The sequence below is a fragment of the Lichenostomus cassidix genome, chromosome 7 (assembly GCF_008360975.1).
Source record: "Lichenostomus cassidix isolate B80296 chromosome 7, HeHo_3.0, whole genome shotgun sequence".
NCBI lineage: Eukaryota > Metazoa > Chordata > Aves > Passeriformes > Meliphagidae > Lichenostomus > Lichenostomus cassidix.
In genome coordinates, this window is record NC_139488.1 from 21699825 (window position 1) to 21712240 (window position 12416).

The 12416-nt window shown below is 38.5% G+C and overlaps 1 protein-coding gene across 5 annotated transcripts in view; it reads left to right on the plus strand.

The window, feature by feature from the left end:
• Positions 1 to 12416, plus strand: part of RBMS1 (RNA binding motif single stranded interacting protein 1) — a 143182-nt gene that overhangs the window by 90249 nt on the left and 40517 nt on the right. The window lies entirely within an intron of this gene.

A 12416-nucleotide genomic window follows, 5' to 3' on the forward strand; every position in this document is an offset into this window, starting at 1 on the left:
GGGTTTGTGAAATTCCCACAGATGCTTCTTTTAAGAAACTTTGAATATATGTCTTACTCTGCTCAGTGTAAATTCCATCCGGGCTTGCAGTTGACACAGCCAACTGGAGGATCCTAATAATTTTCTCTGAGCCCAGCTGACTCACCCCTTTGCACAAATGCTTTTGGGTTGAATTTTCCCTGCTAGGCCAAGATTAACCTCTGTCAACTGTGTACTTCACGGTGAAGCCCGATGATCCAAGTGCTTCCTTGGGCACACTGCCTAAGTGCAGTCTGGAACACTGGACTTACCCTTCCACGATGGTATTTGACATAGTCATTGTGCAAAAGTCACTTTGGGTGGGGGTCTGGGGATCACATGAGTTTCAGCCAGCTCAGTGTGTTCTACATGGCAGCCTGGTGGTGCCCAGGGTGCTGTGCCTGCAGCCCTGGCTGCAGCTCAGGGCTCAGTAGGCTGAGAGTGGAGTGGTTTCAGAGAGCTTCTGCTGTGCTGGGCTGCTGTGGTGATGGGATCAGAACAGGTTAATGCTGTTTTTAAAGAAAAGGGTATATTTAAGCTACCAAAAGCAGATTTCCGTGTAAGTATCTATTACATTCTCCTTGCAAAACTGCAGAAATCAAAGTCTGCCTCCTGCTTTCTTCAATCAATATTCAAAAGACTGTCTAAGCAGTGTGAAACTGAGGAAGTGTCACTGAATATGACCCTGACGCATCAGCCACAGAGGTTGCGCTTTAGATTTTGTATTACAGCTTGTGACTGCTCATCTATCTAAAATTTGGCAACAGATGGATAGTATGTTTTTTTAATGCATAACACTCCTCTATCCCTATCTCAGCACTTAATACTACTGCAGGCATCTTTTCAACAGAGTCACGCAGCTACAATCAATAATATGTGAGCTGATGTTTCTGCTCAATAACATACAGCCACTTAAATGCCCTTCTGAAGTGTATTGACCCCTGGAGAGAACTGCTTTAGTACAACCATTTTCCCTATTGAAATGGAGATATTTGCTATTCAGCACAGCTGGGACTTGAGACTACAGAAGCAGATTCAAATAGAGATAAAGTCTACATGCCATGCTATTAAGTGGACAAGGCATCTAGAAGGCTTAGCAGTGATTTTGAATAATCTGTCCATTTAGTGCTGTTCTGATACGATTGACATTAGGTTACCAGAAATTAAAGGAGTTCGTACTTTTTGTTGTAGTGTCTAAATTGCAAGGTGTTAATTCCACTATAGAATAGCTATTGGAAGCAGGATGTTACTGTGAGCATTTCATAAAAGAACCACTGTAAAATGCAGTTCAGAGAAACCAGAAGTTATTTGAAGAGGTTTTTTCCCCTTCTGCCTTCCAGACGGAAGAGAGGCAGTCAACACTTTCCAAGATAGGGTGTTAAATTAGTGCAATATAGAGGTAAGGGCAAACAGGTATCTTTGTGTATAACGTACTTTAACACCCAGCAAGCCAAGTCTTGGAAATCCCATTGGCTTTTGAGTTGTCTTAATGTTACAAACCCAGAAGGAAAACATACAAAATACATTGACGCATTTTGAAAAGGTTATTGATGATAGGCACTATACCAGCAGCAAGACATCTTCAATGCAAGAAAAAGCATGCTGTATGCATGTACAGGTATATGTATGTGTTTTTTGTATATGTAATTTTCACGATATGTGAAACAGTTTTTTGTAGTTCAGAGGTGGCAGATGGATCAGGGCCTAGGAAATGGGATGTGGTTGAAAGTCCCCTTGTACTATGGCAGTTCCAATCTCATGGTTTTCTAGACTGATGGCTTCCTTGGAGCATCATCTATTTAAACTGAGAGTATAAATTATATATTTCACTTTGCTGGAAGTGAAATTGATATGCAAAAATAAATTAAAGAGTAATCTTCTGCAAGTATACAGGCTTGTGGTATCGATAGGTGTCTCCCTGTCTATCCAGAGAGGAGGTAATCTCACACTAGCTAAGCCTGTAGCCAGATGATAAAATCATTTTGATTTATGCTGTTCTGACTAAACAAAGGAAAAAGTATTAGGAAGTGTTGATAAATTATTTTATTTTCCCTTTGCCTTTTCTTTAATTCCCTCCCACAAGAAAAAGAAATATGCTTCGGAATTGCCCAAGTAAAGGACAATGCATCAAATACTGACAATGACTGAATTTGGCTTCCTTGGATGGAGGAGGAGGAATTGAGAAATAAAAGGTCTTCAGGTAGAGAGACTCATTTTTGCTCTCAAGCTGATCTCTACAGTTTAGCAGAGGGAAGAGGAAAGAGTTATGAATAACAAGAACTGCTCTGTTATGTCTTCATAGTTATATTCTTTCAAGCTGTTAGTGTAGGCTCTGCAAAATCAGTGAGGCTGAAATTTGCCAAGATTTATGGTAGAGTGTGGAAATATTGCCTTACTTTCAGATTAAAACAGTGAGCAGTGGTAAATCAATACATGCACGTCTGTAGACCTGCCATGAGCTTGGCTTATAAATACATATTAGCATTCATCTGGGTTAATTTCTCATCTTTCCAAATCATTGTCTTGAGCAGTGATCATTTCTCAGTATGAAGAAAAGGATAAAAGAAATCACTAGAGTGTAGAAACAACATTTCAGACTTGTAATTTGAACCATTTTTGGTACTTCCGTATTTTGCTTGCAAATGAATTATTATTTTAAAAAATCTGTATCTTTTGTGGCTATGTGAAACCCTATGCTCTGATATCTTTTATATTTTTTCTGAGAGCCACAGGAATTATGATAATTTATTTACAAATAATATTGTTTCAGGCTTTCAGCTGTGTGTAAAATGCAGATTTTTTTTTTCAGTGCCTAATTTGTGTCCTCTCTGTAGCATTAGGGTAAGAAAACAGCGGGGTGAGACCATTTGCTTTCTTGAAATAACATGTTTTGTTCTTCAATGTTGTAACAGTAGGAAACTGTAGCCTCTTCCCATATTCTTGAATAGCCATGTCAGTAGTTGCACATGCAAATCGCCACAGAAAATGTAGATTATCCTGTGTTTTCTTAAGTAAGAGTGATGGTAGTACTAAGAAGCGAGTTAGCCAAGAATTCTGAGGGGTGGGTTTTGGGTTTTTTTTGGTTGGGTTTTTTTGGTTTTTTTTTTGTAAAGTCAGGCTCCTTCAGAGTTTGCTCTACTGAACTGAATGCTGGGCAGTACAGATTAGGAAGTATAGCCTGCTTTGTGAGGCAGACATTGAGAGGCAGACTCCTTGATTTTTCTAGTGCTGTAGCATTTAATGGCAAGTTCTTTGTATCATCTTAATATATTTTATTTGATTTATGATAATTCTGAGATTTATTGTTTGTGACTGAGTAACTGCAAACTATTTTCCTACAAAGGATCCTCAGTTATGTGTCTTATGCTAAAATTTTGTGTAATGCTTTCAGTGGAAGAGCACTTCATATAAATTACAATCTTCTATATTTGAAATAGAATAGCAGCAAATTTGTTTCTAAACTGTTCTATCTAATTTGCACACATCACTTCATATTTAAATATTTTTCTCTAAAGAATGATGACACATAATTTATAAGGAAAACCAGAGTGGTCTTTCACTCTCATTGGTTAACAAACTCAATAGATCATTGTCAGGAAACAGCACTTTTAATGTCAACCAGCATTTGTATCCCTTCAAGCAGGTGTTTGAAAACCTTAACTCTACATAGTTCACACATTTAAAAATGCTTCATATGTGTGTTTTTTAATGGGTGAAGAAAAAAAATCTCCTAAAAGTGTAGGCAAAAAATAGTTAGGAAAAATCAGTTTAGTTTTGCTGAACTATTCATTTCATAAACTGTAAAGATGATAAGCAATTTCCTTTTCTGAAAGAGCAGATATTTGTTTTAATGCATTACTTTGACTTTTATTTTCTTTTTCTTCAGTTTAGGAGTAAGCAAGCTGTGGTTACTTAGACAATATGTGCACTTTAAACTGTGTCAAAGTGGCAAATCTTTTTGTGTTTCTGATAGGTTATTTATCCTGCTTAACCTATAAACTGTAAAGTAACAAGGCTACTGAACTGACAGATAGCCTAGCAGATGGTTCAGAGATTATGCAAAATCACCTCAGATTGTCAGAAGTCAGGTTGGGTTACTGCAGGGGCAGAGGCTGCAAGAAGCACTGAAAAGGATCATTTTTCACAGTTTGTTGCTTGAAATCCCATTTTCCTTCACAGCATGTGACATCTTGTGTCTACAGTTAAAACAGCTATGCAATCAACAAATTTAGGACCAGCATGTTGGTATTCTGGCTTTCATAGGAGTCATTAGGTTGATGAGAATCTTTAGGTGTCTATGAAATATGAAAGCTGATCTCTGATGCAGGGCAAGAGGTCAGCTCTGCCACTTTAGCTGCTATTGCCCTCTCCTTTTTCAGTGTCTGGAGCTGTTGTGTTGGTCTCTTCCTACCATAACATTGAGCAGTATTCTCTTGTTAGCCTATGGAAGATTAAATGGAAATTAAGTGCCGTATGTTTAGTAGTAAAAATCATGTTGTAGCTGAGCAAGGATAGGCCAAGATTCAGGGCTTTGACAAAAATCTCTCCCTAAAGAGAGGGTGATTATTAATCATGGCTCTGCCAAGTATCTGAATGCACATCCTCAGTGGAGCGACTGAGGCTATAGATAGTGATAAACTTGTCAGAGCCTAGAATAGAAGTTACAGGTTCATCCTTTGGAATTTGCCTTTTTCTTTCTTTTAAATTGCTCAAAAAAGCCCCCAAAAACCCTAATGCAAAGATTTTTATATTTACGTTTTAAAATCTCTTTTTAAAAAGATTCTTCAGCTGTTGTGTTTTTTCTCAAAGAAGCATCAGCTGAATTCTTGCTGATGCCTGACAGGCATACAGGAGCCTTCCCCTCCAACTCCAAAAGCTTTTTCCTGGGAGGGGGGGTGTGTGTATGTGTGTGTACTTAATGGATTATTTTTAAACCTTTTCCCCCTCATGACTGTGTCATCATAGTACTGAAGAATAACTGTTTTTTCACATATTGCAACATTCTTAACCTTATAAAGTAAAACTAAATAAACATGCCCTTGCATTTGTTGATTTAAGATTGACAGGGAAAACACCTCTGCAGGCAGTTGTTGGAAATCTGTTCATTAAGACACTAGAAAGCCACATTGGGAAAGCTGCTGTAGTGTCAGCTGAAATGTTTCTGAAATGTTTTGAATGCCCAGAGACATTAAAACCCAAAGTCTTCCTCAGTTGTGCTATATGAAACGACATTGTGCAGTGGGTCTTGGTTTTAAGATAATCAATTTATTGTGCAAAAAAGAGCATAATTGAAAAACCTTTGGAAAAATGTCATAAAAATAACTGTAGGATGCTAACGGGACTCTTTCCCCTTGAATTTCAGTCAGTTTCTAAGGACTGGATAAAGGTTATTCACATCTCTACGAAGCAAGAGCAGGAGGAAGCAAACATTTCCTGATTCTAAAAACATATCTTCCCTGTCCCCACAGCTTATCTTTGTCTGAACCAGGAAATAAATACTCTTGAGAAAAATTAATTGGGTAGCTAAAAAATAATTTCCAAGATTTTTTTTGGCGTCACTTCATTGTCCATTAGGATTTTGAATTCCTGATTATTTTAAGTTCTAAGGAGCATTTACATTGGTGTAGAGCCTGAATACTACAAACCAAATACCTATTCATAAAATGCTGCTTTTTATCTGTTGAAATTAATATTGTCCAAGGAACTTAAAAGGCATTTGTCCACACTTTACTAAATTGTGTGTGTCTGTTGTGCAAAGCGTCTGCTCCTCTAAGGACAGACAGCTGTAAGAGATGAGAGAATATCTGGGTTTGCATCTGGTTTTGCTGCTTTTGTTTACTTCTCAGGGAGATCTGGGATTGTAACCTACTAAGCCTGGAGAAAAAATTATTTGTACCAAAGTAATAGTAGTTTGCATTGTGCTGATGTTGGTAATTGCTTTGGTAATGATGGTGACATACACTGAATCTCATTGAAAACAAAAAGATACTGAATTTAAATGAAGAATTAAACATAGAGAGCTTGTGAAGAAAGCTTTGCTGATCTTAATGAAGATTTTACAGCAGTATATAAGAATATTGATTTGTCAGTAAAGCCAGAGTTCTGTGGAGCTTTGTGTTTTTTGGGTTTTTTAGTTGGGGGATCTTTTTTCCTTTTTTTTAAGTACACAGATCTCAAAAGCAGTCTTTGCATTAATAGACAAAATGTGATTTTTGTAGTTTTATAAAGACAAAACAGTAGTTGGCTTTTATAATAATAAGTTCTGATTTGTTTGGAGGTATTATTTATCTCCAAAGTAAAATAATAACAAATGACAATGAGAACGACTTGGGTATTTGCATATTTGGATATTTTGAAAGTACCGTCTTTCTCCTGAAGTAACAGAGAGTCGAAGGGACAGTTAGTAAAAAAGGAAGGAACCAGCTGTATGTCAAAACCACATAATCATTTAACAGTATGTCATCCAAGTAACACTTCAGGTACACAAGAAACTTCTGTTTTGCACAGAAAAATAAGGTCTAATGCCTGAAACAGGGCACATCTGGTGCCATTTGTTAATCCAGTGCTTGAATATCTAAAACTAGGAAAGGAGACTTAACCAAATAAATTGGCCAAATTTGTAACAATTTCAAAACAAAATTCATACTAAGCTAGAATATTCACACTCATTAACTGGAAAAATAACAATATAAAAAGTATAACTGCAACTTTTTATATAATGTTTAATTATGATTAAAATGGTTGGTCCAGCTTTTGGTGGTGGGTACTTACGATGTTCTGGTAGAAAACCATTAGGTGCATGATGGCCATGAAGCAACTGAGTTATTCCAAAGAGTTTCTCAAAGAACAGTGTGTCTTCCAACAACAGAAAACAAAATACGGACAAAATGTTCTCAGCAATGTTTCCTTCTGCTCTAGGGCATAGATGTGGTGAAGAAGAATTTAAAAATGGAAACCATATGGTTTGATTCTGTTCTCCAAACTCAGTATTCTGCTGGATTGAATACATTTCTTTATCAAGCTTTTGTAAGAAACATTTACTCATAACTAAAGAGTGGGATCAGAGTAGGCTATCACAAGGACTAGAGCGTTGTATTGACAATTATTTTCTGAAATTCCCCTTACGGGAAAATTAAAAATTTGATACACGGAGAAACAAAAACTCCTTGTGTTTGTCTAAGCTTAAAAGGGAGCAAGAGCTTAAGGTTCAGTACACCACTTTCCCAAAATGCAGCAGAGAGAGGGAGGTATGGGAGCCAGATAAAACTTTTTGTGCTTGGATTTTGGATCCAGGAGAAAAGATTGATGGGGCTGATTATGTTCCCTTGGCTGTGCGGTTGGCTTAGGAATGCCCTGAGCACTGAAAGATCCGTGAGGAACACGAGTGAGCTGTACCAAATCAGCTCTTGCTGACAACTCCTTTGACTCTTTTTCTCACATCCAGGCAATTTTCTTTGCTTCTTTCCGACCAGGTATTATTATAGAGGAGCTGGGAACTCCAGCAGAGATTAGGCCTTCCCGTAGACTGTTCAGGTTTCCTTTTCAGGTCTCAGCTCAGATGAATGGAGTGGCTTCCACCCCCTCTGCAAGCAGGATAGATGGTGGTGTGGGCCTGGCTAGAAAGACCATCAGTTGCACATAAATGTTTTGAGTCATAGTGTTCAAAATAGAATTATCTGTGTTTTGGGAGGTGAGGATCTTATCTTAAAAGTTGCTCTTCACTGTTTTGCAGAAGTCTGTGTTTGTTGTGTGCATTTATTTAAGGTCATACTGAAAGACATTATTTCCTTTCAAGCTGGATTTTGCTGCATTTAGAGTACATGCAAGGTACCCACTGACCATACTGTGTGATGAATAAGGCCATCTTGAATAAGAAATTTTTTTTTTTTTTTGTATTTCTTCTTGGTTTTGTCTCTTATTTTTAAAGCTGATTTGCAGACCAAGCAGGCCCCTCTGCTTGTTCTTTTTAGTGTTACAATTAATATAGGAATTGCTTTGGAGGTATTTGCTTTGTACATTTTCTGCTAGTTATTTACCCTAGTCAAAATTACAGCTTATTTTGATGTGGATCTATTCAGCAACTGCACTGTATTTTAGGATTAATTGATCTGCTCTCCCATGTGACCTTCCTTGCCAGATCTGCCTGTTTGTTGTGCTCTCTCCAGTCTTTGAGTCATCTGGTGAGAATATTGGCTCCCTACAGGAATATTAGCCAGGTTCTCTTTCCTTTCACAATTCCACCTTAAAGTGAGTTCATGTACTTGGAGCCACTTACAAATTACGAAATCCATGTCTGGTTTTACCACATGATTCTGGATCTTAAAAATAAGAGCATTCCATGAAGGGCAGTGATAAGACGCTAAGATGTAAAACTTAATCTAGAATAAACACAGAAGATATGCAGCATTGTTTCTGCATATCAGAGCAGTTTTGACAGCACTACAGTAATGCAAACTCTAACATCAGGATCTCTAGGAATGTTCTTTTTGCAGCTGTACTGGACTTAGGCAAAGGGAGAGCATTGTTCATCTTCAACACAAAGTTCTGGAGAGTTCAGGATGAAGGACCTAAGCAGCAAAAAAAGGCAAGGACTTTCCATGGTAACAGAGATCCTTCTGACATATTTGTGTCCAAGTCAACATCATGTGGCAGAGAAACCCTTCACAGCAAAAGCTGGAAGACAGGTTGAAAGTACTGCAAAGGGAAGCACTGTGAGCTTGGTGGACAAAGATTTGAACAATTCATTCCAGACAAACCTTATCACGCCTCTCGCTCCCTGTTCTTACTGTACCTCCCCTAATGCACACACAGATAACTTCTTTCAACACTCAAAACAGTACTTGGGGCAGAGACTTCAAGCTACTTCATTCCCCATTCTTTGTCATGCTCATGCTGGCATCTTATCACCCTGACATTTCCACATATATTCATTATACCACCAGATGTACAAAGGGAGAAAAATAAATAGTGGTTCAGCTTGATCCATGTACTTAGTTTCTAAGGACCCTTTTCTTTCAGTATCATGGAGGTTGCCAAAACTAGGCTTCAGATATGTTTTAAATGTTGAATGTATCCCTAGCTATTTGCAATGAATCTGTCAGGACTATTGTTTGCACTGGTTTTGACCATGTTGCTGAACAATATGATTTTAAAAAATTATGTGGTGATGCTTTGCTTCAAGTCTTCCACTTCAAAAGCCTCCAAGACAAAGGTGTAGTGCAGTGTTTGACATTCATATTGCCTGGAAGTAGATTTTGGGGCAGCATGAGCAGGTGAGGGTTATTTTTTCATTTCTGCACTAAGAGTAAGTAATGAGCAGTGGTAAACATTATCCTATTAAGCACCTGTACTGCATTTCTTCCTAGCATGGCTTTGAACATGTTTCTTCTTTACCTCCTGTCCAGATAGACATTTGTATTGGTGTTCTGTACTATAACCATATCTTGTACACTGGGTCACAGGGGCTGTTACTGGGCACACCCCTGTTAATCCCATAGCCAGTGCACCCTGGCAATTATTTACCTGCCTCTTACCCAAGCCCTCTCTTTCTCAATGTGTGAGTTGACATTGGTACGAGTGCTGCGTAGAAAAGACATGCAAAGCTAAAAACATCTTTCCATCTGTAAAGATAATTCAAAATGAAGAACGTGTTAATAGCAGTCAAAAGAAAAAAAAAAATAAGGAACTCTCTATTGCTGTTGAACATGACTTTGATGTTTCTTTGGGGAGATTTTTTGGGGAGGAAAAAACCCCACTTAGTAAGTTATACCTAGTTGCTTCTGACCAGCCAGATTAGCAGTTATTTCTCAAGACTGAGAAATTTAAAAGAAAGCACATTTTTAGAAACTGTTTCAGGTGAGAGGGAAGGAGCAATCACTGTAGAAGTGATTCTGCCAGCCATGGGAATAGTGCTCTGCTGTAGGTGCAAAATCTCACCAGGCATGCAGTAAGGCTGTGGAGCAGGAGAGAAGCCTCAGCAAGTGCCTAAGACAACTAGAAGTGTATAAGCTTTGAGAGGAAATGTGATCTTCAGGCAACACCTAACATCATAGACATCTTTGGAATATAAATTTGCTCTTGCTTGCTATAATCCTTTTTGTAAGCAGGTGATACATACCAGTTTACATGATGACTGGTGTGTTTTACAGCTCCTTGATTTCTGCTGGGTCTTGATTGCACTTGCACCCAACAAATGAACAGTTGAAGACAGGAGCTTGTGTTAAAAGCAGAGTATAAAAACTATAGAATTCAGGGGGAAGAAAGGTTTTTGCAATGATCATAATTTGAAGGAAGGCTTGGGAGAAACTGCAAGGAATAATTCCCCTGGGGTCAGACCACATGCTGGGAGCAAGGAGGAGGGGTGCACCTTGCTGGCCAGGCTCAGGGCAGGTAGACTGCATTTCTGTGCCTCATGGCATGAGTGGAGAACAACTCACACAGAGGAGGGAAAATCGTAGGAGAAATCCTGGCGATAGCTGCTATTGTTATACTGATTCCCAGTTTGTTCCTAGACTCACACTGCTGAAATTTCTTGGCAGCCTTCCATGGTGGCTGGTTCCTCTCAGGAGCCATGCTATCTAGGACAGTGAAATAAATCACTAAGCCATCTTGCTCAGTGCAAGGTGGTCCCTGAAGCTTCTGTAAAGAGCAGATGTGCAGACACCCATTCACGGGCTGGTGAGCATCAGCACCGTGGGCCAGAGCAGTCCAAGCCAGCCCTGACCCTGCTGGCTGCATTGCTGTGTTTATGTAAATGGCCAGCGCTGTCGATCTTCACCACCACCACCACTTTCTGTGCTTTCAAGAACTGAAACAGTAGCAGAGACGAGAATATCCTTCAGGGATTTTTTTCCCACAAAAGGCTATGTAGCTCTTCACTTTAAGAAGCTTAGGGGAGCTGATAAGGATATGGAGAATGCTGGCTGTCAAATGTCATGCTGGGCACAAGCACCCTGGGCAGTTTGCCTCTCATTTATAGCATGTGCATTTGCTCTGCATTCAGAAAAATTCTGGAGGAAATGTGAGAAGTTTTGACTTAGGGACAATAAAGCTTTCTGAATAGAATGACATATTTGGAAAATAAATGGCACTAATAAGAAAGCACCTGCTCCAGCTATTATGCACAATTTCTATTGCCTTATTACAGCTTCTAACATGGTAAATTTAGGTATGCACTGATTTTCATTGATGCTTGTACATTTATGGCTATAAATAGATCTATTTTCTATCAGTGTAGATGCTCACAATTTCAGATAAAATAAGGAAGCCACCACCTTGTGGCTTGTGTCCCTGGTTAACCCCCTTGCAACTATTTGAAACCATACAATAACTCGTATAAACAGTAGGGTCTTGAAACTGGTCACAAAGAGTAATAACTACACTGAAACATTTAGATGTATTTAGATGTTCTTTGTGGGGAAAGTACTTTGTAAATAGGCTTTGTCTTTGAATAACTATCACTTTGCAAGTGAGCAGTTGTTTGAATACTCTTAACAAAGTGTAATTTTTTAGGCTTCTAGTATATTTTGAAGAATTCTTAAGACTAATACAGCTACTGCAGAAATGGAGTTAGTTGTCTCTTGACATAATATCTTTTTGAAATTATACTCAGTCTGTTGGAGTTCTGTTTAGCAGATAAGCTGGCAAAACTTCATTCTTCCCCAGATTCCCCTTTTGTATACTGATAACATTCCTCATAATTCTCAGTTCATTTTGGGTTCTTGTACAATGATAAAGAGCCTCTTAGCACACAGTATGTAGATACACCTCTTACTGTAATAAGTTGCATTACATTCTCCATTGAAAGCAAACTCCTCTTGCATCGTTTCTTTCTGGTGTGCTCAGGGCACCGAAACAAGTGTAGCTGACAAGTAAGGAGAGGTGGATGTGGGAAGGAGCTTGGGAAACCTGTGCTCTGTTTCCAGTCCCACTGCTGATGCAGGCCAAGAGAATTGCTGCTTTTAAATTGAAAGTGGGATTTTTGTTCCAAGGGAAATTGAGAGTTTTCACCAGCAGCAACAGATTCTACTCTAAATATGATCAAAATATCTAATTCTGAAAAATTGCAGAGTACTTCAGACACAGAAAGTTGTTCTCATAGCTGGGATCGCTGTCCTCCTGTTTCCCAAGCTTAGTTGCTCAAGCCTCTGTGGTCACCTTTGGGCTGTATGGCTGACAGGGATACATATATACCTCATCAGGTGTTGAGAAGCTGAGAAACTGGCAATAAGAAAAAAGGAATTTAAACTTTCCTGAGGGATGTTTTTGTTTTAGCTGGAATTGTTTATATTTACGGAAATTTACAGAAATTTTTTGCCACCTCTGTTGATCAGCTTTCATAAGTCTTGCACTTGTTACTTTCCAGAACAGAATAATATTAAATCAGATGTAATATTTTT